Source organism: Peromyscus californicus, unplaced genomic scaffold (assembly GCF_007827085.1).
Source record: "Peromyscus californicus insignis strain IS unplaced genomic scaffold, ASM782708v3 Scaffold_18__1_contigs__length_77618521, whole genome shotgun sequence".
NCBI classification, from domain to species: Eukaryota; Metazoa; Chordata; class Mammalia; order Rodentia; family Cricetidae; genus Peromyscus; species Peromyscus californicus.
Window position 1 is genome coordinate 16,653,119 of NW_026294480.1, and position 26,618 is coordinate 16,679,736.

At 34.8% G+C, this 26,618-nt stretch overlaps 1 protein-coding gene across 2 annotated transcripts in view; it reads right to left on the reverse strand.

Annotated features, from left to right (window-relative positions):
• The window catches only part of Cdh18 (cadherin 18), an 845,179-nt gene that overhangs the window by 637,020 nt on the left and 181,541 nt on the right, over positions 1-26,618 (reverse strand). The window contains exon 2 of one of the 2 annotated variants that reach the window (XM_052743063.1): positions 961-1,101. The exons of the other annotated variant lie outside the window; for it this stretch is intronic. The gene's annotated coding sequence lies outside the window, so the exon portion shown is untranslated. The remainder of the gene's footprint in view (positions 1-960; positions 1,102-26,618) is intronic. 2 annotated transcript variants of the gene reach the window in all.

Here is a 26,618-nt window from a genome sequence, read left to right on the forward strand (position 1 = left end):
GTAGATATTAAAGACTGTTCAATGGCACTGTATTAGTATCCTGAGGCTGGCTTAATAAAACTAGGTGGCATAAAATAAAATTCTTCTCTCTCATTCTAAATTCAAGCATTCCAGAATGAGGTTGACAACCCCACGATCCTCCCTCATGAGTTGGCATATTTTTACCAGGAGGAGGAATCTGTCCTTTGTCTTTCTGCTCACTACTAGATGTGTTAATCATAGTGGTGGTTTGAAGGAGAATGGAACTCATTGACACTTACATTTGAATTCTCCATCTCCATTTGGGAGAACTACTTCAGAAGGATTAGGTGGTGTGGACTTGTTGATGGGGGTGTGTAAATGCCCGCAGGTTCCCAATGTTTCACTTCACCTTGTGGTTTTGTCTCAGTAGGTGAGCTCTCAGCTCCTACTCCAGATCTGTATCTGATTGCCTGCTGCTGCACTCTCCACCACTTGGTCATAGAGTACCTCTGAAACTGTAAACTCTCAAACAAACACTTTCCCTTTTAAATTGCCTTAGTTATGGTGTTTTATCACACCACTAGACAAGTCACTAAGACGGTCATCTTGCAAATCTTTTGTTTATAGAAATATCACTTCATTACTGCCCCCATTATCACAAATATTTTCTTGCCACTCCTCCACCACCAACATACATCTGTCTCTGCACCTTTTCATGACAAATCTTGTCTTAAATTGATTGCAAGTGCAAGAGTCTATATCTATAGAAGGTCATATTCATGAGATATAGTGTATGTGAGTGTGTGTAGTGTGTGTGTGTGTTTGTATGTGTAAAACAATAACTACTAGAGAAAAAATGATGGCAATTTTGAGATAGAACAAACATTAAAGTAATTTGCATGAGGAAAAGGAAATAGAAAAATAATGCAATTGTATTTTAATTAAAATATAGTAAATTAAAGTTTCAACATATTTTCTTGAGAACACAATTTGACTTACCCAATCTGTTAGCAAGTATACTAAGGTATCCACAGTAATTTAAGAGGAATGAGAAACAGCAGCACGTTTCAAGTCAAGGGAGAAGAGTGTGCTGTCTGTTAGAAGTGTGCTTACAGGACACTGCCTGTAGAGGCTGATGAACTGAAAAAAAAAAAAAAAAAGGACTTCAATGGCTAAGGTGAGTTCAGAAAATTTCTCATGACATACCCCAATGGCCATTTCTTTCAGGCCCACTTTAAGCCAGCAAAAATGCAGTCCTAGCCTACGTTTGTATAATACCTAATGTAAAAAAAAAAAAACAAACAAAAACAAAAACAAAAAAAAACACACAAACAAAAACAGATGAAGATATTTGGAATCCACAACAATGACTCCAGCTTAGACTACTAACATAGTGGGTGGCAAGGGCGCCTGCACTGGTTTACCCCAGTAATCAGATTATTGAATACCCTAACTGTTCGATAGAGCCTTCATCCAGTAACTAATGGAAGCAGATGCAGAGATCCACAATCAAACACCAGGCCAAGCTCTAGGAGTCCAGTCGAAGAGAGAGAAGACAGATCTATGAGCAAAGGTCATCAAGATCATGATGGGAAACCTACAAAGACAACCAAACCATACTAGTGGGAACTCATGAACAGCTGTGGTGACTCCATGGGACTGGACTAGGCCCTCTGCATAAGGGAAACAGTTGTATAGCTTGGTCTGCTTAAGGGTCCCCCGGGCAGTAGGATCAGGATCCATCCCCGGAGCATGAGCTGGCTTTTTGGAGCCCACTACCTCCCACTACCTGTGGTGGGACAACTTGCACAGCCATGATACAGGGACAGGGGTTTGGACCTGCCTCTACTAAATGTACCAGGCTCTGCTGACTCCCCATGAGAGGCCTTACCTTCTTGTAAGCGGGAGTGGGAGGTGTGCTGGGTGGGGGGGGGGCTGAAGGCGAGGGAGGAGAGACAAGGGGAATCTGCAATTGGTATGTAAAATGAATAAAAAATTTCTTAATTAAAAAATTAAAGTTAAAAAAAGATATTTGAAATGTAATCACTTAATAAAATTCTATTCTCTAACATTGGAAGGCTAAGAATGTTATCAAATAACATCTAATATCCATCTACCTGTGTTTAAATTGCATCATAAATATATCCACTGACAAATTTTAATAATGACTTTTCTATTTTACTTTCTGTGATCTGTTATTATAGGGCTTAATGGAACTGCTTCCACATTGGGACATGGAAACTGAGGCAACCTATTCCCATCTTCCCATGACAGGGTCATACATGCTTAACTCTAGAATTAATTATTACCTGTTTCCTTAAGAAGAGACAGTGAAAAGAAATGCAACCATGTGTTAATAAGAAAAATGCATGTGCTGAATAAAAAAAAAGAAAATAATATTGATAGATGAGAAAGAATAGGATTTCCCAACATGGAAAATAAGTAATGTTTGAAAATAAAAATAGTATTACACGTGTAGGAATTTTGTCATTTAATAGTGCATAAAAAATGGATTTTTCAAGAAATAATGATTAGAATAATAGATGAATTATAACTTCAATTGATTGTCAATGAAATTTGAAATATCTGATTACATGCATTAAGGCTGTAATGCAATATTGTTTGGCCAAACTTTGAATAATGAATTTGCTCCTATATGTATAGAGAATCTTAGACAATGTGCAAAAAACACAAGTGATATTAAATCTTAAAATAACCATAAATAGAAATGTAATGATATAAAATTGGTTGGCTTATGGTATCCTGCACTATATTTAATACTTTGAACCATTTTTATGTACTTGGTTTGAATAAAATAACCACAAATATCCCTCAATAAATAAGTCATGGATACATATTTAATGCTTTACTTAATTGATAAATTTATATATACTTCTAGACTTAGATCATCTATAGATTTGGAGAAAATGCACATACCGTCTTTAATAGTTATAAGTGAATCTGTACAATAAAGTATACAAATTCTGTTATTAAAGTAGTACTTGAAGACACATTTGGTAGTATGCTTATCTAACAAAAAATAAGCTACTGTGCTTAAAATTTAAACATCTTTGCAATCAACACATCAGAAAGTTTACTATCAAGTAGTTTTCTATTTCCTTGTACATCACACAGTCGCAATGGTGATAAATAGTTCCTGTAAGTTGATGACAGAGAAGAAATACTGTATATTTACCTAGTACTATGCACCACAAATATATGCTGTTTGTTTCTTAAGTGTATGCTTGGTTTGATCTTTTCCCACATAAAAATAGTAGATTAGCTGGCCATTGAGTAATAGATTCCTGGCCTGGTGCAGTGGTGCATATCTTTATATCAGCAGTCAGAAGCAGACACAGGCAGATCTCTGTGAGTTTGAATCCATTTTGGTCTACATAGTTAGTTTCAGGACAGTTAGAGCTACATAGTGAGATACTGTCTCAAAAACAAATAAACAAACGGTCAAAAGTCATAAATTCCTTATTTGTATCTGGATCTAATGGTGAACAGTAAAACAGAACAGAAAAGAAAACAAAATATTCAATTATTTATTCCAACAAAATAAAGAGTATATTTTTGGCTTCCTTTAAAAACCAATATTCAAGTTACTTATCACATGATTTCATTTTGTGTCCTGTTATCATTTTTTGTGTCTCTCAAGTATCAAAAACTATAGATGTCCAGCCCCCATTGCTTTCTCCCAGGGTCCATGGAAGAATCTAACAGCCAGAGGGGAATCTAATGAGAGATAATAAATGAATCTAAGCACACTGAATTTTTTGCTGCATTCACATTATTCTTCTAATTCAATTCTATCTACACAGCTTCTTTTCTGTTCTCAAACTTAGCTCCTCTCTGTCCCTTCTTCTGGTCTCTCATTATTCTACTTAGTTCTTTCCATCTTTTTTTTGTATGTTTTCCTCCATTCATTAAGAACTTGTTAGTAAAAACGACAAAGTAAACTCTCAGGGACAAGTATTCTGATAAAAGTAGCATTTGGCAAAAACTTGGTCAGCCTAATTGGTGACTGACAAAAGCTGTAGGTTGTAAAAAGTTCTGGCTATCTCTTTAAGGGATAGCTAAAAAGGAAGAAATTAAACTAATGTGAGATTTAAGGAAAAGACAAAGAATACATTTTATGTGATTAATAATATCCAGACATTGTTAGTCAATTAACAGCCTTTTTCTGTTAATCACCTGAATCTTAGAAACTACACATTGTTAGTCTATTGAGCCTAAAACCTTGCATTAAAAACTATCTATGCTTTCAGAGAAAGCACCCATCGAGTCTTCTCTCCCGCCTGGGATAGTTTCATTTTAGCATTTGAATTATTTATTATGTAATATAAATCTAATTATAGTCATTAAATGCAAGTGGGTATTGATACATTTAAATTAACTTTTCAATGTCTCTTTTTCTCTTTGTACTTGAAATAATTGTGGCCAATAGCTCATGAGAAAGAAATTAACATTTAAATGTATCACATGGCAAATTAGTTGAATGTTATATAAAACAGTGCATACATTTAAATAGAATAGATGTATTTCAATAAGCTCAAGATGTTGCATGCCCTTATACATTTTGGTGAATTACCATATGTAATCTTAACAATTTTCCCTAAGAGAACAGTCATCATTAAATATGGATATTTATTTATCCATATTTACACACAACAGGTCCTAAACACAAAAGCAAGTCATGCAGCATGAAGAGCAGTAGTTTGCATCCAAATTCACCAAACCTGACTCCTGACTTTGAAATTTTCCAGTACTGATTTTTTTTCAAATTCTTTCCTTAACATATACCTCAGCCCCACATCTAATTTCTGTCCTAGCCTTTCCAACAGAAGAAGAAATCCACATACTCTGACAACACTGACATATTATAAAAACAGTACTGGCATTGCACACTCAAGGACATCAAAAGCTTTATCCAGAAGCTCCATCTACTGTTCACTGCTTACTCCGATGGTTTATATGGTTCTCTTGCAAGAATGACTAGTATTGTATCACTTCGTCTAAGAACATTATTTGGTATAAGCAAGAACAAAACCACGATTCTCAAAAGGAAATCAGATATCCAAATATCTCTGATACTCTTGTTGAAAGAAATGTTTTACTTATTTTTATCTTGAGACAATGTGTGTGCCGATGTACATGATACATGGGAGGGCGTGAGTATAGAGGTCATAGGAAAATTTGTGTGTCTTTCCTACTGTACTACTAACATTTTCTTTTTTCCATGTAGTATCTCTAAGTGGTCTAGAGCTCACCAGGTAGCTGGGTAGCGATACTGAGGGACCCACCTATTTCTGTCTCCTGAGTTTTGCAGTTATCAGTGTATTACCATACCCAGAATGTGTTTCTTTTACATGGCTTCTGAATTTTGCGCTAATATCCCATGGCTTACTTTTTAACTGAGCTATCTAAAAGAGCTTCTGTAGGAAGAGTAAGTTGCAAACAATTAAACTCACCTCAACTAAGGAGTAATTTTCTTCTCAACAAAATACTTGAAAATAATTATGAAACAATGGCTTGGAGAGTATTGTCTTTGAAAAATATCTATAATAATTTTATTCTGATAAGTAAGTGTAAAACATCTATTTTTTTCCTATTTACTGTATCAACTTATTATTCTATAATAATATGAGCTAGTCAGCTGAGGGGTTTCATTTCCTGCAAGAAAAAATAAAAACAAGCACTTGCATCTAGAAAAAGAATTTACATCAGTAGAAAGATGTCACTAGGCAGGGGCAAGTCCAAGCTTAGGATGATTTTAAACTTTTATATTAATAGGTATGTCCAAATGAGTGATAATTCAATATAAGAGAAGTCAAAGAATAATCTCCATATTTCAATAAAATTAAAATATACATGCAAGGAGTATTTAATATAGAAAAATTAAATTTTATTCTTTAATATTCCTCCAAACAATTCAATGAAAGGATATTAACTTAGGTAACTGTTAAAAGTTTGAAGAATGATCTACGAAAAGCAAACCTTAGTGACTGTTCACAAGGTCTAGAGGAACTCCCTGACAATCCTTTCATGTTCCTCATTTAAGGAAGTAAAGTATTTCATCCTTGATAATTAAGTTATCAAGCATTGTAGAAAGATATAAACTTCAAAGACCTCAGGCTGAGTGTATGGTCACTAACTTGACTATAAGAGATCTTAGAAAGTAATATATATATATATAAAATTAACCAGGAGGTCTTCATTCAACCTCTATTTGATCATACACAGTGCAGGGCTATAACCTCTGTCATGTCTCCTGAATTCCTGTATAAAAAGTACAAAAAGATCGAGTAATTGTTATATAAGGTAAATCATGCATTAATCTTACATGAAGGAATGTCAGAAATGATGGATCCTGAAGAAATGAAGGGAGGTTCTTGACTAAATATGAAACATCATATATGTCAGGACATCTCTGTATTGATAGAACACTGTAAGTTGGAGAGAAGTAGAAGACAAAGTAAGAAAACAGGAATACTGGTTGGTTGACAGAAATGTCAGAATCATGGACCAATTCACAGATGCTGTGGGATATCTTTCTATATGTACAGGCAGGAAATCCAAGACAGAAACAGGAAGAGAAAGGCAAAGGAGGGTGAGACAATGCACCACCAGGAGAATCAAGATGTAAAGTACCAGTAAACCACGGCCACATGGCAACTTATAGATTAATAGAAATGGTTTAAGTTATATGAGCTAGATAGCAAGAAGCCTGCCATAGGCCATACAGTTTTTAAGTAATATAAGCCTCTGTGTGTTTAACTGGGTCTGAGCACCTGTGGGACCGGGAGAGACACAAGTAAACTTCTGACTACACACAGAACTTTAGATTTGCTCTGAAATGGGGAAGTTTGGGGGTTGTTGAGAATCCCTGTTGTGTTTAGTTATATGAATCACGACAGTTTCTCAATGTTATCATAGGAGAATGTAAGACTGCCCAGCACAAAATGAGTCATTTCTAGAAGATTCCTTCTCAAACATGTTTAGAAATATATAACATACAGCACAGGAACACTTGGTCATATGACTCAACATCTGTCCATCTAAAACAATATTTAGGCATCATATTTCAAATAGTCAAAACAAATATATATATATATATAATTAAAAAGTGTATGGTTAATATATCCTAATTTGGGCATGTAGAATACATTTCTAAATGAGACTGATCCAGATAAAACCAACCTAAATGAATTAGCAAAATCCAATATTGGAAAGAAGTTCATATTGAATATGAAGAAACATTTCTAAAGCATATTGAGATTTAAAAATATATATTGATACTCCTGAGAGAATTGAAACTTTTTTTTTTTAGAATAGACAATGTGGACTCCCAAGTGCTCACAACACTGCAACTTTCTTCAGTTTTATCAGCTAAATATAAAACAGGGTGGCAGTACCAAGGTGACTTAGACATTTTGATGGATTAAATCTTGTTTGTGTCATATGTGCGGTTTCCTGCTAATAATAGGATACTTGAATGTTATTTCTGTTTCATTCTCTGTAGCTGTTATCTCTTCACAGTACCAAGATAACATTATGGTTTTCTTCTAGTCGGGACTCCCTGTCCTACTGGGTTTCAGAAGACAATTTTGAAGATACTCTGTATGGCAGGTGGGCATGAAAATTGCTTTCAAAATCCAACTGTCAATAAGAGATTATGAAGAAAACTTCATGTATCTTCTAGTTGCTAAAACTTCATAAATACTCAAGACTAAATCACCCAATCATCAAGAGAATATGCAATCTTAGTAAGCCATCTTTATTTTCAGAAGTCTATCCTCTCTGCCTTACATATGAAATAATCAATTAAGAAGCTGTGTTTTTGAACTGTTCTTGCCAAAATAATAGCTCCTAACTATATGAATCATCCTAAAGAATTTCCATAGGCCTTCTCCATTCAATAAGATACTTTCATTAAAAAACAATTTAGGAAAATGAATTTGCTTTTCCCCCAATAGTCCCTGCATATGCCTTTGGAAAGAATCAGCATTTCCATTGCATAAATAGAAAGCAAGTAAAATTTAAAACTATAAATTTATATGATCAGGTGTCATTTACCCTAACAAAGAAAACTGACAGAAATATACCAGGGAACAATGTAAGTAACCAGAAATGAATAGCAGTATTAGATTTTGGAAGATGCATTTTTAACTTTTGAAATTATATTTACATTATTTCTCACTTCCCATCACTCCCTCCAAAATCTTCCATGCACAACCTTTCCTTGCTGTCTTCCATAGCTAGTTCTCATTAATTACTTTTACACACACACACACACACACACACACACACACACACACACACACACACAAACACACGTTAACTATACACTTTAGGCCAATAATAAATTAATTTCAGATGTGAACAATTTTACATTTTAAAAAGCATTACACTAAGCAAATATGAAGTCTGCAGTGAGAGAACTTCAACATGGGAGATGATTAAAAATGAGCTTTTTTATGAATTCATTGAGCTGAGTCGAAAAGAACTGATAGGTTAGACAGACAGGTCTATTGTCTAAAGGGAGAAGGTGGGAAGCCTTTTTGGTTTAAATTATTTGTTTTTCTTCATAGATAGAGCATAAATCTCAGTATTCCTCTTCTTTTCTTTTGTTATTTTTTGTGGAATTTCTATTGTAGTTGTTTTCTTTTGATTATATTTTTTTGAGATGGGGTGCCTCTGTATAACAGTTCTGGCTGTCCTAGAACTTACTTGGCCTGCCTCTGCTTCCTAGTGCTGGAATTAAATCTTGGTGGGCATTAAATATCAGTGTTCAATGTGTCACTTTGTGTGTTTCAGGGAACCTTTTATATGATACAATTGGATCCATTGAATGACTCCAAAAAGAGAATTATAATCATTTAAAGATACATTTAGCTTAAAATTTAGCTTGTAATATTTACTATTTATCCAAAACACTAACTATTACATACATACCAATAGGGAAATTGGTGATTACAAAAAATGACAGCTGTCAAACTATGGAGAAAAAGTGACTTCAGATAACCATTCCCAAATAGAATATCTATAACACAACCTCTATACTCAAGTGTCAGCTGACATCCCAGAGGAGGAGGTGGAATGTTAAAAGCCTTAGGAATAGGGTAAATGGTGTATTACAATGTCTTCTAGATTTGAAATGGATGCTATACCATAAACTCTCATCTGTATGACTGCCTGAGCAAGACCAATCTACATACCAACATGATTAAGGGAGATCTCCTTATGTTTCCATACCAATGTGAAGAGCTAAAAGCAGTCAACAGTTGCTTAGGGAGGAAAAGTCAATTTTCTTCAGAGATATATTTCCTAATTAGTTTCCAGATTGGTACGAACTGCCTAGGCTAACCCATGTACAGATGCACTAATGAGACTAATGAGGCTTTTATATGCATATATGTTTGTGCATATATATATATATATATATATATATATATATATATACATACATACATACATACATACTGAAGAGACTGAATTTGTGATTTGATTTGTAGGTGAACATGGGAGGAGTAGAGGGAGAGAAAAGAGTAGAGCTGATGATATAAGTGCAGTTTATTTATATAGGAAATTCTCAAAGAACTTCAACAAGTATTAATTCCCCTCCAAAAACAGCCCTTTAGGTACAATCTTTGAATTCCCAAACAGAAAGTAAAATTGATCTGTAAACCTACAGAAAATGCTGAAGAATGTTAAGGTTGGAATAGGAAATGTCCATAAAAGGCTAATATGTTTGAACTTGATCACCAGTAGATATTATTTGGGGAATCTATAGATTATTTGGGGCAGGGATATCGCTGTAGAAGTAGGTCATATGGAGAAGGCCTTGAAGGGAACACCTACCTAGAATTCCATCTTACTCCCATGCTCAGACTCCATTGCCTTTAAAATAACCTTTATCTAACTGCCTATGGATGGCACTATACATATGAATTGAACCCTGCTACATAAGTTATCAATCATGAAAATGCCCCATATACATGCCCACAGACTAGACTGATGGTAGTAACTCATCAGTTAATTTTCCACTTCCTAGTGTCACAGTGTAGCTGGAGAGTTTTCTCTCAGGTCACACCAAGCCCCAGCAGTCCAACGGCCACTTATAAAATAAACACACAGATGCTTATATTATTTAAACCGTTTGGCATAAAGGCTCAGCCTTCTAGCTATCTAGTTCTTACATCTTAAATTCATCCATTTCTATAAATTTATACCTTGCCACGGGGCTCATGGCTTACCGGCATCTTCACATGCTGCTTGTCATGGCGGAGGCTGGCAGTGTCTCCCTCTGACTTCCTGTTCTCTCAATTCTCCTCTCTGTTAGTCCCGTCTATACTTCCTGCCTGGCTACTGGCCAATCAGTGTTTTATTTATTGACCAATGAGAGCAATACATTTGACATACAGACCATCCCACAGCATCACATTTGGAAATCATTTTATTGACTGAACCATTTCTCCAGCCCTCATTTGCTTTTTTAGAAAGAACATATAAACAAATGGAATACATAAGAAAAATAATCAGGGAAGATACCTTGTTCAAAATAGCTTATAAGTTCAAGCCCAAACACACTCATTCGTTACAAATTCATATAAATTGGGAGAAAAAGAGTGCAGTAAAATACATCTATTTAAGCTGCATTAACTTAAGAAAGGTCTTTTAGCCGGGCGGTGGTGGCACATGCCTTTAATCCCAGCACTCAGGAGGCAGAGTCAGGTGGATCTCCGTGAGTTCAAGGCAAGCCTGGTCTATAGAGTGAGATCCAGGACAGGCACCAAAACTACACAGAGAAACCCTGTCTCAGGAAAAAAAAAAAAAAAAAAAAGGTCTTTTATTCTTAGCCATTCCATTTCTTAGGTCATGGAATAAGAAGTTATAAAAGAAGATCATTTTACTCAATGACCTTTCACCATAATTGGCATAAAACTTTCATTATTCAAATACCAATTCAACTCAATACAATTGTTATATAGCGTGAAGAAAATGCAGTATGTTTCTAGAAATGTCCAGGTAGACCAGCTACAGATGCGAGGGAAAAATAGCTTCTTGACATATTGACTTAGATGCTACATATTACATAAGATAACATTTCTAGTGTTTGACTTCCACACTAATTTAAAAGGAAGTAGGGAAAGGAGTCCAGTGTAGCTGGAAGTTCAGAGAGTAAAAGGACATGGTATCTTCAGTCTTAAAAGCAATAGAAACTCATTGTGGACACTCTGGTAATGAAGGAACAAAAGTGCATTTAGATTTCAAAATCACTTTTGAGGACCTGTGGAGAAGTATGTTAGCCACTTGGTGAGTAGTTTAGACAAGAAAAGATATTTACTTGGATTCAAATAGTTTTTCAATGAGAGACATCGGATTACAATATTATTCTGAAGATTTCCTTTTGTATCAAAGGAAATCATATTCTGAACAGGCATAAACATTAGAGAGATACTAGAGAAGACATTTCACACATGCTAAAAGGAAGCAGCAGTTTCTTAGGATATGAAAATGGACCTACTCCTCTGTGTTTCATTGGTATTCATTTCCTAGCAGAGAATAAAAATCTCTTGGGAAATACAGGCGAAAGGCAATTACAAAATTGCTCCATGCCTTGGTATTATTCATCTCACATTCAGCACAAATATTGCAAACCACAGAAAAGAACTATGGCGATCTCATTATTGAAAAACTTCCTAATTTTTCCCTAGTTCTCATAAAATACCCATCACTCTGGCAGACTTGTAAGCAGTGAAGTCCAAAATCACTTGATTTTTGCTTTGTTTTTCTTTTCACAATGATCAGGTTCAGTCCCACATTAAACTTCAACATTTATATTTTTTGCATATGTGAACAGAACACAAACTAAAAATTATTTGAGAAGGAAGAACACTTATTTCCCCCCAATTTACCTAAATAGTGCTCTTTAGATGAATTTAGAGCATTAGGATAAAAGGGCTGTATTCGCAAAGCAATATGCATTAAACTGTGATCCTCTCTGGTTTATTTGTTTCTCTAAACACCACTGCAATTGTTGGCTCTTTTAAAAACTATATTTCTCAGAACACAGTTAATGGAGCTTAACCCTTTTAAGTTGGTATGATTAAACAGTGAAGATGATGATTCCTTTCTGTTTATGAAGCATTTTTTATCATGGAAATGAAACAAGGAGAGGAAATGTTTGCATGGAACACTAAGAAGGCTAAAAGACAATTATTCCTAAAGTAAGGAACTACTGGCAAGCAACCAAAGAACTTGTCAAAATTAAACTCTAATCTTGTATTTTCAAAAACATAAAGGGCTACAAATGTTGTATACATTGACCTGAATCATTTGTTGCTAACAGCTCTATTTGGACTGAAACATTCGATGGACAAATGTTTTCAGAATTAGGATTGTTGTCTGTGTGGTCTAGTGTTCTGTTGTACACAAAGCACAATGATCTAGTGTTCATATGTCCTCATTAAATCACAATGGGTTTTGGTTTTCATACATGGGAGAAATAAAATGAGATTGAGCATTGCCTTAATTTTTCAGCAGAGAGCTGGCTCTCATTCGAGGAACCTCTAGAAAACCAAAATATAGACATGTGCACACATTCCCATACACATGTGTAGGCTCAATGCAAACTTGTTAAAGATTTCTTGACATAGTGATATCCTGGCTATTATACTCTTAATTAACTTATAAAGATAATTGTTTTATTAAGTATTGCCAGAGGAAAGAAAATAAAAGGAACATATAGGATCTTATGTTGGGGAAATATAGGTCCTATATTTTTACCATATCCACCTCATAAACCATATTGATTGCCTAATAATCTAGAAATGTCTGTGTCCATAAAATGAGGTGCTTTCATCAACATAACATTCCTTCCTTCCATTCTTTTCTTTTCTTTCTTTCTTTCTTTTTTCTTTTCTTTTTTTTGATACAGGGTCTCCTGAGCTACATAGGGAGGCCCTGTATAAAAAAAAAACTGTTATTTTGGCTGGGTGTGGTGGCACAATCCTTTAATCCCAGCACTTGGGTGGCAGAGGCAGGAGGATCTCTGTGAGTGTAGAGCATGTGAGTGTAGAGCAGGCTAGCCTCACACTCACAAGTGCTGGGATTAAAGGAATGTGCCACCACACCAAGCCAAAATAACATTTCTAAGGAATGAAAACTTTAAATATATTCTTGGCACTAAAAATGATATAAAGAGCACAATATTTTAAAAAGAGAGAGCAAAGCATTTAAACTCAAAGCATATGATTAATGTGACACTTATGATGAAGATTCTGCAATAGACCTTCTTTATTATAAAATAACAGAGACCACAATATTGATATCAAACTTCTAAAAGAAATTGTATACAATTTATCACCACCCATGTGATATATGAGAAATACAAGGATAATGACTGAATTGCTTTGAATGAATATTTGGCATTAATCTCACTCAATTCCCATTGAGGTTTCTTCGTTTATTTGGAAAATTCATAGATAAATAACAGTGTTTTTTAAACATCCTAGTGTGGTTTATGAATTATAACTGTTAATTTAACCTATGTTTCCTATTCAATTATTGCATTTCAGCTTAACACAAAACCCACATTCTCAAAAGTTTTCATTTTAGTTTCAAAATGGAATAAAAGAACCACAAATATAAATTTCATTTCTTTGAATCATTTTTCACATTCTATCTGGTATATACAGTCTATGGTATATAGGTCACACACATACTAAGAAAGGATGAATGAACCCTAACCCACTCATAGATAATAAAGTCATGTCAAAATGTCAAAAGGCAGAACACCCAATTCTTTATTTACCTATTTAACACATAAAGATGCTCATTACTTACTTTGACACCTTCTCATTTTTTTCCTTTGAAATGACATAGTAAAATCTATAAATGTCTTTGGCCTATTGAATCTAAAGTAAGTGCTTTGTGATGCTGCCATTCATTGCGTGCACTGAGGACAGCACTCTCCTTTTCAATGACTTCAAAAAAGAAATGCATGTGAGTGCAAGATGGACTATATTACTATAGGGCATGTTCTATAAAATTCACCTTTGTTTTATTTCTTATTCTGCTTAGCTGTCACATAGCCTAAAAATAAACAGGGTCAAACCCATGATCCCTGACTTACCACTGCTTCTTGTGAATAGTAGGAAGAAAACTTCTTGTGTTATTTTGTCTTGAAACTCCTCAAGCACATATTCTGTGCTTGTTGTTTTCATGCCCCATTTACCATTATTATTAGGTTTCAATCCACATTTTGTTCCTCTGCTTTATTTGTCAAAAAAAAAAAAATGCTTAGCAACTCACATAGTAATATAGTCATTTTCAGAGCAGATTTTGCCACCAGAATGCCAAGTGTCACTTTCAGCCCTGAAATGTACTGATCACATGAACTTGGGATTTTTGCCTCAATCATCATTTGTAGTTGTGATAAAGGATGTAGAGTTTGCACACCCATGCATGCACGCACACATACACACATGCGCACACACACACACACACACACACACACACACACACGCACACACATTGAACTAGCTCTGGAGTATAGTAATTTTTGTTGCATTGTAGATATAACAACACCCATTTCTATAACATTGACTACATCGTCCTCTTTCAATTCTAGTATTTGGATCACTTTCTTATTTTACACTCATCATCATCACTTAGGGTACACTTGAATGAGTTGTTCATTTAATTCTTTCCATTCTGGTTTATTTAGTGGACATGTTTTTATTCCAATATATAACTAATAATTTGTCCTTATATTTATGTTTATCTCCCCAGATATCCATGTTTCACACAAATTCCCAATTGAAAAGTTTATTTCATAAATTATATCTTAGGATTGCCAAATTTCTCAATACTTTATATTGAGATACTGTCTGGAACACCAATACAGAACACACAAGTCCTGTATTACTGATATTATACAAAATTACCCTCCTTTTTTTGTTATAGAAGAGTAGTTACTAGATTCTATAAATTTGCAACTCAAAATTTTATTTACCTTGCGTTAAAAAAAAACAGAAAATCCTTTTCCTGTCACATTTATTTCAATGATTCTTACAGATTCTCATTGTATAAACCTATAAGCTAATTTTGCTCTTTTCTAACTACCAGATGTTGATCAGGGAACCACTTAAAATGTTCAGTATTGGAATACTATCTCAGCTACAATAGATAATTTTAAAAAATGATGAATATAGGGAAGATGCATCTTATTCCTTAAAATATTTTGAAAGTTATACATTTAGTTATGTGTTCTTGTTAAATACCAAAAGCAAATAGATTTGCATTAACATAATGATTTTCTATGCAGAGACAAAATTCTGCAATAGCAGTATGTATCTGTTATTTAGATATCAGATTTCTGATCAGGTATGTATTTGATTTTTCTTTGAAAACTACTATTACTACCTCAATCAGCACGTATTGCTTCACTGAACACAAGGGGTTTCTTCATTTTGTTATTTTTTTCTTTCATTGAAAGTAGACATTTTATAGATTATATCATGATTATAATTTCTCTTCTCTATTCTTACCAGTTCCTCCCCAACACGCCTCCCATATGTTCCCACCCCATTCCATTCTTTCATTAGAAAACAGGGAACATTACCAGGGAATAGAGTAGACTAACAGCAAATCTTCACCTGGCTTTCTGCTCCCCCAAATTCAATCCCCCAACATCATCCCCAGCTATGCAACAGAACACCTGCTTCCTCAAGCCTCCCCCAGACCAGTACCATCTTTACTGGATCACACAGATCTTCCTTTACTAATCTCATGCCACATAATCCTTGCTTTATCCTGGCCCACAAATCCAGCAGGCACTCCCTGGGAATCTACAGGCCACTTTGACCAGAACCAATTCCCAGTCTCATCCACAGTTCGATAGCAGACCCACTTCAGTCTCTTTTCATTCCTCTTCCATAGTCTCATTCTATTATGCCAAACCATTGGGAGGCTGGTGATGCAGGTCACTGAACAGAGTTCAGGTAGCTTGGGAAGATTTCTCAAACCAAAAAAAAAAAAAAAATGGTGGGCTTGTCCATACGTAATTTTTCTACTATTCCTTTTTCATTTTAATAGCTTGCTACCTATGAGAGTTAATCTTATTTTTCAACCAAATGGGATCTATATTCAAGTCGGAAAATAGCGGCTACACACAAAAGCGGGGAATATCCTAATTGTATTAATTAGTATGGGAATACTTGTCCATTGTGGGTAACACCATTCCCTGGGCTGAGTCTTGGGCTGGATGCAAAGGAGAAGAAAGTGAGGTGAGAACAAGCATTCGTCCTTTTCTGATTCCTGAATTAGGATGGGGTGTTACCCACTCTTGTCTTATTATTGGTACCAAATTGGACAGTACGCTTGAACTCTGAGCTGAAATAAATCCCTTTACCCTTGAGTTGTTTTTGAACAAAAACTTCAGAGGAAAGCCACACTAATAGCTTTTGTCATCCACCTTCTGTCATAATTTGCCAGTCTCTGGCTTTTGTCTTCTCAATGAAATCTTTTTTCTAAAACTAAATTCCTTATCTGTCAATGGATAGTTTTCATTAAATAAAAATCTAAATAACCTGGTTGATTTTGCTTGTGGTTTTAACAATAAGTATTGATAGAACATTTAAACACCCTTATTCTTAGTTCATAAATGTCTGCAATTCTATGTTAACTTTGTTGCATTGGAACCCAACTCCTAATGAAACCCTACACAACCCTGTTCCATCCCCTTCCTCCTTTCCTGTATACATTCTTAAGTTTGCTGTAGCTTAATAAACTGCATATGAAAACTTTTGTTGTTTGATTTAAAAAAAATATGCCCAAATTATTACCGCTTTTGAATCTTGTTATTTCAAGTCTAGATTTTTTTCAATACTCATCATGGGAAAGAGAGATGGTTCACTGCTTAAGAGGACTTTATGTACTTTCAGAGGACCCAAGTACAGGTTCGATTCTCAGCGCCCATTTTATGGCTTATAACTATCAGAAACCTAATCCCAGAGGATTCAATGACCATTGCCACCATTGTGGATTTCTGGGAACCTCTCTAGCACTTTGCTTCTTCCTATTCCCATGGGGTCTTCATTTATCATGGTATCTCTTTCCTTATTCTCCTTCTGTGTTCTTGATCCATCTGGGACATCCCGCTCCCCTAAGCTCTCTTTCCCCCGACCCTTGCCCTTCATTACCCCCCCGCCATGTCCAGTTTGCCCATGTAGATCTCAGCCATTTCTCTGTCCTTGGGCGATCCTATATCTTTCTTAGAGTCCTCTTTTCTATGTAGCCTCCCTGGAATTGTGAGTAGCAGTCTAGTCATGTATTGTTTTATATCTAGTATCCACCTATGAGCGAGTATATACCATGTTTGTCTTTCTGAGTCTGGGTTACCTCACTCAGGATGATTTTTTTCTAGATCCATCCATTTGCCTGTAAACCTCATGATGTCAGTGTTTTTCTCTGCTGAGTAGTACTCCATTGTGTATATGTACCACATTTTATTTATCCATTCTTCAGTTGAAGGGCATCTAGGTTGTTTCCAGGTTCTGGCTATTACAAATAATGCTGCTATGAACATAGCTGAGCATGTGTCCTTGTGGTATGATTGAGCAATCCTTGGGAATATGCCCAAGAGTGGGATAGCTGGGTCTTGGGGGAAATTGATTCTCAATTTTCTAAGAAAGTGCCATATTGATTTCCAAAGTGGCTGTACAAGCTTACATTCCCACCAACAGTGGAGGAGAGTTCCTCTTGCTCCACATCCTCTCCAGCATAAGCTGTCTTCAGTGTTTTTGATCTTAGCCATTCTGACAGGCATAAGGTGGTATCTCAGAGTCGTTTTGATTTGCAATTCCCTGATGATTAAGGATGTTGAGCAATTCCTTAAATGTCTTTCAGCCATTTGAGCTTCCTCTGTTGAGAATTCTCTATTTAGCTCTATAGCCCATTTCATAATTGGACTGTTGAGCATTTTGATATCTAATTTCTTGAGTTCTTTATATATTCTGAATATCAGTCCTCTGTCAGATGTGAAGTTGGTGAAGACCTTTTCCCATTCTGTAGGCTGTCGCTGTGTCTTGTTGACAGTGTCCTTTGCTCTACAAAATCTTCTCAGTTTCAAGAGGTCCCTTTGATTGATTGTTTCTCTCAGTGTCTGTGCTACTGGTGTTATATATTAAGAAGTAATCTCCTGTGCCAATGTGTTCAAGACTACTTCCTACTTTCTCTTCTACCAGGTTCAGAGTAACTGGATTTATGTTATCCAGTTGTATCAACACCATTTGTTGAAGATGCTTTCTTTTTTCCATTGTACAGTTTTGGCTTCTTTGGCACTTGTTTTTTTTTCAAAATTATTAATCCAATAGCTTCACTATTGCTTAATTTTGATTTGATTTAAAATTTAGAAAATTGTACACAAAAAATCTTTAGGATGAAAAATGAAAAAAATGTATTCTGGATATACAATGAAAGAGATTTATTTGCCTTCTTTCTTCTCCTGTTAATTATATTTAAATGAGTATGTTATTAAAATAAGTATTACAATACTATTCTCATATTATTCCAACACTGATTCATCTTGCTTGCTTAAAAAGACAAGTATTGTTTTGGAAAATGCAAAACATATTTACTAACATTTAATTAAAAAGATACTGCTAATTTGAGACTGTTCTGTTTTGAGTAGAGAATCCTGAATTTATTAATTTTGAATTAAATTGGGATTTCTTTGCTTTGTAATGAGAGAAGACATTAACTAAAGTTTAATATTTGAATATAAAATATGTTTTGACCACAAAGAAAATTAATGAAAAGAACAATGATAAGCTACAACCAAAATATAATTACAAATAGTGAAATGGAAAATAATAATAATACAAAAAAGAAAAAGAGAGTCATACTAGATGGATTTATTCAATTTGTTTAATATGCATGCATTATATTATATTTTTGTGATGTATTGTTTTTAAGACAGTTGGATTGTTGGATTTTGTTTCTTTTATCCATGGTTTTGATGATATCTTTAACTTCAGAAATAAAAAAAAGAGATGGTCAAAATGATTAGGAATGAGAAGGATTCCACAGCCTTAATAAAAACAGAAGGACCAATTGCTTATACAGAAATATGAATTTACTATTAATGGTGTAAAGTATGATGAAATTTCAGCTTGCTGTTTTTATCAGAGGTGTGCTCTTCTAAATCAACTAAACATTGGGTTTTGCTCTTAGAAATCCATCATCTCTGCTGAAAAGCATGAAACCACACTGTAAATATCGATAACATCTTCAAATTTCAACAAATGTCAGGTCAGAATAGAGTACAGGTAAATGTGTGTGTCCATGCTGACAGCTGCTCAAAGAAGCATTTATTTAAATGCTATTTCATATTCTTTTACTTGGAAGTACAATTGAAGGCATATCAACTATGAGACACATTTATCTGAAATTTTATATTGGAATATAAATCTATTTGTTCCTGTTCCATTGACTGAAATGGTATAAGTATTTCTATGCTTTGAGTTTTTAAACAGATGGTTTAAGATTATAATTTTATCAGTTAAGTATTTAATATTATTATTTCACTGATGTAAACACTTGTAGTTACAATATGATCTTTATTCTTTATGTATACTAAAGAGAATGGGGTGTGATTAATTTGGATAGAAATGCTCATAGGCATAAACCTAATTTTAGTACAAATGATAGTTGAATAATGCTTAGAAATTAAATTCATCATAAATTTTGAGCATCTACCAAAATGATAATATTATATAACAAGGATGCATTATAATTACAAAATATTTCATTTGGTTTTTATGGTATGATTTGAGTTTTGGTGTGAGTAAATTTCACATTGGCTCACATATGTCAACATCCTACTGTAAATATGATATGGAAAGGGGGCTGCATATCTCTAATACTTTAGGACAAGCTTAGAATGTTGGTAAACTAAAACTGCACCTCTGATCAAATAACCTTTAGAACTGTTTTATAGTGTGATTTTATTTTGGTGGGAGATATTTAAAATATAAAATTGTTTGTTAAGGACATATAAATGTGGGCAGTAATGGAAAGTAGTTTTATTGTTTTTCAATCTATTTTAACAATTCTGTTGATCATGGAAATTCAATTAGTGCTTTTTGTTTGGTTTGTATTTTTATCAGACTTAGGTAGTGCACTAGAGGTCCAAAGAGAAATGCTGATTTAAAGACAAGAAACACTGGAGTCCTCAAGGTTGTCATGTACAAAAGAAAACAACGTAAGAATAAGACATTCAAGAACACTTTTCTCCAATTTTTTTTTTCTCTTTCCTTTTGTTGTCTCATCTATATCAGACAAGCCACTCTCAATGATTCCACTGAAGATTGTTAAAGCACAATTATTATTTGGATACAATTTTTTTTTTCATCATGAGATTTGCTTTCCATTTCTCTGTGTCCTCTCCACCCACAACCTTTATTTATCAGAAACCCTCCCTCTTCTGTGTTGGGTTCTTGATGTATTTGTGGCCTATACTTTGGACTCTATGTACTTGTTTACTACAGAAAACCATGTTTCTCTGTTAGGCTACCCAGTCCTGATGTTATTTTCCAGTTTACAGCCATCACATTTACTTCACCCTTTGTCAAGGCAAATTGCCCTCAGTCAATCAGTCCTGTGCTAGAGATGCCTACATGATTCCCTTTGACAAAACCTCTTAATATGACACTTGAAATCCTTCACATTTAGACAATATTCTGCTTTATTTTGGTGATTTCTGATTGACCTGCTGAATACACTCTTTCTCCTCATCTATATTTTCAATCATATATTCTACTTTTATTTATTCTTGGGGAATTTCATAGATGTATACAACATATTTTGATTGTAACTGTCTTCCACACATCCTTCCCCGCATCACCTTCTGGACCCTACTCTCAGTTTCAAGTTCGTTGCTTATTTTTCAACCTACTAAATCCATTGAGAGCTGTCATTATCCTCATAGGTATGGCATCAAGTAGAGCTAGAGTTATCTACCAGGGTCCACACCTCTAAAATCACAAAACTCCTTAAAACAAAGAGTGATCTGAGAGTTTATGTTCATGTTTTTTCTTTCATCTTCTATGTCTTAGGGGTTCAGTTATCAATACATGTTATGGTTACCATGATGCCTCCATCCTTGAAGATACAACAAAAACTGCTGGCTTCTGTAAGCTTTCCATTTTCATTAATTTTCACCTTGAAATTTGTATTTTAAAAATAATTTATGATATTTTATTATCACTCATTATAAGTAAAACAGTGTAGTGGTTGCCTTAGACATACCAGACTTTGAAGTCTTATATGAAGAAAATAACAAACTTTTGAGGAACTCTTGTTCATTATGCAAAACAGGATAAGGTTTAAATTTTAAGTACAGGTAACAATTCGGCATCTATCAAGCTCTGCACCCAATCTCTTTTTACATGCCACTATGTGATTAATGATTTATAACACTGGATATCTGTAGGCGAAGTTTTCTCAAGTCCTGCCTGGGCCCACAGATGCTCAGGCCCAAATAAACACACAGAGGCTTATATTAATTAAAACTGTATGGCCTAATGGCTCAGGCTTCTTGCTAGCTAGAACTTACATCTTAAATTAACCCATTTCTATAAATCTATACCTTGGCACGTGGCTCATGGCTTTACCAGTATCTTTTTATCTTGCTTCTCATAGCGGCAGCTGGCAGTGTCTCTCTGTTCTGCCTTTCTTCTTCCCCCTCTCTAGTAAGAATATTCCGTCTAACCCTATTCTGCCTCATCATTGGCCAAACAGCTTTATTTTTCAACCAATCAGAGCAACATATTTTTCACAGCGTACAAAAAGACACTCCCATCAGATATGATTTTTTTTTTACATATAAATATTATGTATTTAGGTCAGGCATGGTGGTGCCCACCTTTAACCCAGGCACTTTGGAGGCAGAGGTGAGTGTCCTTTTGAGTTCAAAACCAGTCTTGTCTATAGTGCAGAACATCCAGGACTATGCAGATAAACCTTGTCTCAAAAAACAAAACAAAGCAAAAATCAATCAATAAATAAAACTTATGTATCACTGGGAGACAAAACTATGTAAGAAGAAATTAGAGGATAAGTCATTTATAAGCATGATGAATGTATTTTCCCCTACTTTCTCAACTATCTTCTAATTATAATCCAATTATGTATTTTCACTAGTCCTCTAAATCATGAAGACACTTTAGAAATGTGTGTTTGTGCTCTTCTGCAAACTTTCTCTGTCTACCCATTCTGATTTGCTTGGACCAAATTGAAAAAAAAAATTAAGCAAAAATCTAAGAAGAAGGTATAAATTTTTTTTTCAGATTAGAATGCTATGTCCTATCACTGAATAAAATGACTACCTTTCCTCAGCTGTGTTTCTGCAAACATGAAAACATAACCATTCATGTTTCTTCCACAAGAGGATTTCATTTATTTCTCCTCCCTCTCCATTCTTCCTAACGTACTTCATTCTATTTCCTTTACAGATCCTTACATTTAGAAGTACTATAGAGAAAGTATACTAATATTCCAATAAAAGAGCTAGAGGTGACTTGCATACAGTGTAGCATATGACAGGTATAACAACACACAGGCTTTTCTCTTCTTTTCACATGATCTCCAACCTTCTTTCCACAGACCAACACTAACCTGGCTATAAAAGAAAGAAAGAAACAAAGAAAGAAGGAAGGAAGGAAAGAAATAAAGAAAGAAAGAAGAAAAGAAATAGAGAAAGAAAGAAGGAAGGAAAGGAAGGAAAGAAGGAAGGAAGGAAGGAAGGAAGGAAGGAAGGAAGGAAGGAAGGAAGGGCCTCTCTTTTGAACAATCTGAAACCTACTCTTTCTCAACTTATCTTCCAGGACTTACATGGTTTAGGTTCCAAATTTGTTTCACGTAAGTGCAGAAGTACTTTGCCTGATGGAAAATTCTCTGTGCTAATATACTTTAAGATGAAATATTTATGAAGGTTTCCATGACACTTCCCACGAAGAAGCAGATGAGTGCTAGCTTAAAGTTATGAATCTTGAAATACTAGGAAATACACCATTGTATTTATAGCTGAATCCACTTGAATAAAATAATTTGCAACATTGATTATTCAAATTAACTTAATTGCTATTATAATTACTGCTACTCTAGAAGAAAAAGAATTAAAACTGAATTAGCCTAAACTTTTAGAAAGCAAACATAAATTGCCTACTGATAACTGCATATAACTTAAGGAAAAGCAAAACATGTATTGTTATCCAGAATATATGAGGGGAATGTAGGTCTTAAACGTCATCATTGTATGACATGGCAATCACTTAAGTGTTAGGGCCTTAGTTCAACTATTTAAATAGTAACAGTGTATCACAGTGTCATGATGGGAACTAAATGGGATTGAATATATAGCGGAAAAAGCCATGCCCAACATTAAAGTGTTTAACAAATGTCAAGTGTGTTACACTACTTTACTTTGTAAAATTAGACTTGATTTATTAATTAGAAGATTCCAGAATAAGTCAGAAGAAATATGAATCTTCAAAGAGCTCTTGAATTGACAAAAGGCAGCCTGACAAAGTGATTCTAACTGCTATGTTTTGGTTTTCACAGCAACACTTTGAAATTACAGGCTTCATAAAGAAACATATTATGCAAACTATCTAAGGAAAGCAGGGTAAATGAGAAAATGTGCAAGGCATTTGCCTGTGACTTTGATTCCTTTTGTAACCCTGCATATCAAATCATTCAAAACAAGTCTTTATTTTAATGAATATAAAAGTCTAGAGTGAATATTATTGGTGTACCAAGGAGAATAACAGTGATGGAATACACTTCTTAAAAAAAAAAAAAGTTGAAATGATGAGACAGAATCTTTCTTATACAGCGTGCATCCAATTTCAGATGTGAATAAATGCTTAAATATAGTTTCTATGGCGATTAGAAAATGATCAAACTTTTGAAAGCAAAGCCAAGCATGAGGAAAATGAGCATACTTTAAGGGCTGGCTGGAGTCCTTGCAGCAGTCTGCCTTAAATTAGGCATTTGTTCATTGCAATGTAACATAGCTGTATACACAGCCACCAATGCATAGTACTAATATTAAGTGGATCCTTGGTCTGTGGCTAAGGAAATATGTAAAAGGTATCCTTTGTGAGAAAATCTGCAAGGTACTTTCTTCTGTCCTTGATTTAAATCCTTTGTTTAAAATTCATGTGAATAGTATAGCATTTACCTCAAGAGAAAGCATGATACATTTTTAAATGCAAGTAATTTCAGTGTGTTTCAAGAGAATGCACTTCACATTAAACAAAGCATGGAATGTTTTTATCAAGCATAATGGTCTGCTTGTTCTCTGTGCTTGAAGCTGAGGAGAGTGCATAGATGGCAAGACATACTTTATAACTCAATTTTAATAATAATAATATTAATAACAATAAATCACACTCAACTTCCTCACTTTGCTTTGTGTCACTGTAACAGGATTCCTGAGACTTTCTGATTTATAAACAATGGTTAATTTTTCTACTTATGAAAGATGAGGAGCCTGTGGTAGAAGGATCTGGTGAGAAATTGCTTGCCCATGGGAAAAGGCAATAAGTATTCTTGTTCACTTGGGAGCAAAGAAAAGGATAACACTCACTTTGACAGGATGCCCTCACACAATAGCTAATTCAGACTTTCCTCATTTATCTGTTCTTGAGACAGAAACATACAACCTATCATCAACCAGAGCTCCTCAATTTTTTTTAACTCTTCCTCTTTTAGCTATTTGTGGGGCCTGCCACCCAGCTCCCAAATAAATACACACAGAGACTTATGAAAGTCCACCTTAGCTTTGTTTATTTCTATCCAGCTTTTCTTAACTTAAATTATTTCATCTACCTTTTGACTCTTGGCTTTTACATTTCTTTATTCTGTATACCTTCTTTAACTCTTTTCTGTTGCTGGCTGTGTGGCTGGGTCGCTGGCCCCTGAAGTCTTCCTCTCCTCCTTTAGCTCCTTGATATTTCTTCTGAGATTCCTTTGCCTATTTGTTCTCTCTGCCTGCCAGCCCCACCTCTCCTTTCTCCTGCCTTGCTATTAGCCATTCTTTATTAGACCACTCAGGTGTTTTAGACAGACACAGTTAAACAGCTTCACAAAGTTAAACAAACGCAACATAAAAGAGTGGAACACATCTATTCATCATTAAACAAGTGTTCCACAACATAAACAAATGTTACACATCTTAAAATAATATTCCATAACAGGGGTTAAATTGTGTATTCTAAAATTGCTTGTTCTTTCGAGGACACTGATCACATAAGTGACTAAGTTTTTGTCCCTGGATGTTCGCTATATACACTATGCAAAGAACAACCTTTTCTTTTTCTTTCTACAGTTCCAGTATGTATTATTATAGAAAATTACCTAAATTCTTCTATATTCATGCACTTTGAAGCATGGTCTGCATACTTCATTTTATATATATATATGTTATTTTTTGAGACAAAGATTCTCTGTGTAACAGCCCTAGTACTCCTGAAACTCACTTTGTAGACCAGGCTGGCCTCGAATTCATAGAGATCTGCCTGCCTCTGTCTCCCAAGCGGTGGGATTAAAGGAGTGTCCCACCGTGCCCGGCTTCTAGTTACATTTTTAAGTACTTGGTACAATATAAAAAATTTATAAACATACATAAACATTGATTTTCATTTACAATATTCTGGAGTCAGTACCTCAAGATTCATTCACTTTTTGCATGGCTTACAGAGAGTAGATGAACACCTGTAACATATTAATGAAATAAATATGGCAGCACTAATTGTTCTTTCAGTATGTTTATTGTGGAAGAGTCAAAAATTCAATGATTAGAAGATAGAATTTTTTTCTTTTTTACTATTAGTTGTAGCTAAAGTTTTCCTGCCTGGCCCACAGTCAGGACAAATCTCTGACACCTGCCAGTCCCATAGCCACTCAAACCCGACCAAGTAAACACAGAGACTTATACTGCTTACAAACTGTATGGCCATGGCAGGCTTCTTGCTAACTGTTCTTACAGCTTAAATTAATCCATTTCTATTAATCTATACCTTGCCACGTGGCTTGTGGCTTACCGGTACTTTACATCTTCCTTGTCTTGATGGCGGCTAGCAGTGTCTCCCTCACCCAGCATCCTGTTCTCTCAATTCTCCTCTCTGTTAGTCCCGCCTATACTTCCTGCCTGGCCACTGACCAATCAGTGATTTATTCATTGACCAATCAGCAACACATTTGACATACAGACCATCCCACAGCAATTAGTTACTATTTTTCTACTTTGCATGAGCAAAACCTTCGACTAGTGGCTTCTTTCTTTAGCCTCATGGCACATTCCGGTACTGATAACATGATTATATTTACTGAAGATGTGTAACTATAAACTGATTACTATCAAGATCCTCTCCATTTCCAAACAAAGAAACAACAGTGCAGGAAAATATTTCTGAGCTGCTCAGTATGGCTCTGAAACTGGAATGTGGTAAAGGGCCTGACAGAATGTGTCATCGAAGCTGTGGATACAGAGATCTATTTAGCCAGTGAAAGAGAATGAACAAAGGCATGGAAATGACAGGTGATTATTGATATGTACTCTTTTGAAGTCACATTGAATTTTA